The following is a 3,462-nucleotide window of genomic DNA, read 5'->3' as shown; positions in this document are numbered from 1 at the left end:
AAAGCCGCATTTTTTCATATTGTCTTAAAAGAATGTGAATCCCCCTAACCATCTAACTATTGGCCAATTGCACTTATGTTTATTCCTTCCAAGTTCATGGAAACGCTGATCAATTTTCAACTTAAGAAATATCTTGAAGCACGAACTCTTCTAATGGGTGGTAGTATGGCTATCGTAGCAAAAGGTCCACTGAAGATCTTATGGTTTCTCTCACCAAACATTGTAACAAACCTTTACATAATTTTGAAGAAAGTAATTTTATTGTACTTTAGATTTCTCTAATCGAAAATGCGTCCTCTTGGTGTTGATACATATCTTCTTCATTGTGTAAATAATTACCTTTCCGACCGTTTAATTTTAGTAGTATAAGACGGGTTCAAATCTGATATCCACAAAATTAACGCTAGTGCGCCCAAGGGATCCGTTTTGTATCCGACTCTATTTCCATTTAATAAATGATCTTTTGTATGATACTTCTTACCCACTTAATTTGTTCGCCAAGTCTTATCCTTGTTCTTCGGATGTGGACTACTAACCACAGCGTATCATAAGCTCATTAAATTCTGCTTTTCACAGCATTGTCTATTGGGAAATCAAAAACCGCGTAGAATGTAACCCTCCCCAATGCCACTATCCATGGGTGATACTTGCATCGGGCAGACTGAACAACTTTCAATTCTACATAATGTGCATCATAAACCACTTGTATTTTAGTGATCACATATTTGACATCACCAAAAATGGCGCTAAGTTTTAAGGTTTTCTCCGACGATCCAAAAAGCTTCTCATCTGGCTATAATGACAAAGCTTTTAATAGTCCAAAGCTCGAGTATAAATGTCGTATTTGGACCGTTGCCCCAATATCCTGCTTAACCTTTATAATAAAATTGAAAAGATAGCTCCAAAAATCATAGGAGATCGTTCTACTACAAAGACATTTGCTTCTCTTGAACATTCTCGCAAGGTCTCATGCCTTTCATTGTTTTATCGTTATGCCAGTTGCATTCCTAACCCCAAACAATTCATATATTTCCGCATATTTTAGGTATGTTATTATGCCTTTGAGTATAGGGAATCATTCTTCTACCCCACTACAAGAATGTGGAATGGTTTAAAAGACTTAATATTGCTCAACTAATATGTGCATCAGATTTCTCCTTTCTAATAGCACGTTAAATCATTATGAGGGTATTTATAACCCCTTTGATTGCAGGCACAATATTTAATAAAATGTTTACTTTGGAAAATCATCGCAAAACTTTTTGTTAAGAACTACGTTTCGTTTTACCCTAACCTTAAAAACATCTCATTTTTTTGTTTGCATTTTCATTAACCTAAATTTCAAAAATGTGACTTAGTTAAAAAATTATTAGTCAAGATTCAAATTCAGAACAACAATTTAATTGAACATATAATATTTGGTTTGTGCAACAGAAACAAAAATCCATTTTGTTGACCAGAGAATAGTTTATTTTATTAAAATTGTTTTAATTTTTCATTCATTTTTGTTATTGTTGTATTTATACCTCTCCTATTTCAAAGACGTTTTTTTGAAAAAAAAAACTACATCTTTTGTATTATTGAGTTTTTTTCACAGGTTCTGATGTAAGATTCTAATTCAGAACACCAGCAACTTTCTTGAATGTAATGCTTCTAAGTTGAAGCCTTGCTCTTTGAATTGTTCTTTTTGTTTCTTTTAATTTTAGCTCAACCTTATACCTTTCTTTGAAATTTAGCTTTAATTCTACTTTTCTTTTGTTGTTCTTTAATTTAGTCAATAATGCACTTTGACCAAAGTAACGAATCCTTCCCCCTCCTGCCTCTTTATGTCCTTTGTCAGAGTAGCGATAAATTCAAAGTTTCTTGTCATTTTGGTCCTTTCTTTCGTGTCAACATTAAGTTAACCGTCGTTTTGTTTGCTTGGAGTTGGAGTTCACAAAAAGAGACTTCGGAGTTTCAAGCTTGAAGATACTCCAAAGACCAAGGGTTTGTTTTTTTCGTTTCGTCTAGTGGAATGTTGTTATTAGCCATTCGCATACAAAACAAAAACATACAAATTCAAAAGATAGTCTGAAAAAGCACTCTTCCCCAGAAGCGCTCATCTGCATAAGTATCTTAACTACTTGCATTTTGTTTTGTATGCTCTATAAAAATATATACTACGTTACGTATATATTTCAAGCAAAGAAACATGTAATGGAAAAAAATATTATATACCTATCTTCTATAGGTACATAAATAAGGTATACGAAAGGAAGAGAGGGGCATAAGAAAAGTCGAAATGTTGACTCGTTAAAAAAGGGCATACTTTTTGCTCGACTCAACTGCTACCACTTTTCGAATGGTGGCGGAACTTCAGTTATATACCTTACCTACCTATAGCTTTATGTATAACTATCAGGACGATGATGACGACCGTATAGATGACGTTTCCGTATCCCTATGTATATATGTATGTTTGTATATTTTTGAACTGATGCTTTTGCTACACTTTTGCTGTTCGCAGAGTCATAATCGTTTAGTTGAGTTGAAGCTTTGGAGAATAAAACGAGGACTAAAGTGCATCAGGACTCAGGAGAGTAAGGGTTTTTTTTCAGTAATTTTTCTTATAATTTTGTTTTTTCTATTCGTATTTTGAATCGTAAAAACAAATGCTTGAGCATTAAATTGTCCGATTACAATATTTTCCACCTTTTGAGTTGCACATAAGTAGAAAGAGCTTCATTTAAGGAGACCAAACAGCAGCAAAAATAAAAAAAAAAATAAAAGAAATAAATAAACCTCTTGACTTAATTTAAAAAGTGCAACAACGGGCGACGTCGAATTAAAATTAATTATTATGTCCGGTACTTTATTTGAAAAGAGGAAGAAATATAAATTTCATGATTACAAAAAGAAAAAATGTTTTGATGGTTTTTCTTTTATTCTTTTTTTTTCGAAGGACTTTTTTGATTTGGTTGGAAGAATGTGTAGCTTCTTTTTTTTATTTTATTTTAATGCGTTCTTTAAATAATATTCTCTTTTGGTTAAGGATTTCAATAAACTCAAACCCAAAACCAGACCGCTTTTTTTGTCAAGGACTAAAATCAAAAGATATTCGAGTTGTCATTTATTGAAATTTGAAAATTATTTAATAAATAATTGAGGTTTTAGCTGTTTTTTTAACAGGAATTTGTTTTGTTTAAATAGTTTTCAACTGATTTTTTAATTTTCCTAAAGGTCAACACTAATATATGACTTTTATAAAGTGAAATATGGCCCAATTATTAAAAAAAATAAGGCTGGGTGCGACCCACGCTGATAACATCTCATCCCGTCTGTCGATTTGTCTTGTTAAAAACTTTAACAAAATATAACAATATTTTTTCTGAGGTATAATTAATTTGGAGTCTTCTAATACTTGAGTCAAAAAACAATTCTAATGAAATTCTTTGTTTTTTCTTGTTGTTTTTGTAGTTTTTT

Source organism: Eupeodes corollae, chromosome 1, assembly GCF_945859685.1.
Source record: "Eupeodes corollae chromosome 1, idEupCoro1.1, whole genome shotgun sequence".
Lineage (NCBI taxonomy): Eukaryota > Metazoa > Arthropoda > Insecta > Diptera > Syrphidae > Eupeodes > Eupeodes corollae.
The sequence above is the reverse complement of the archived record's forward strand: the minus strand, read 5'-3'. Positions refer to the sequence as shown.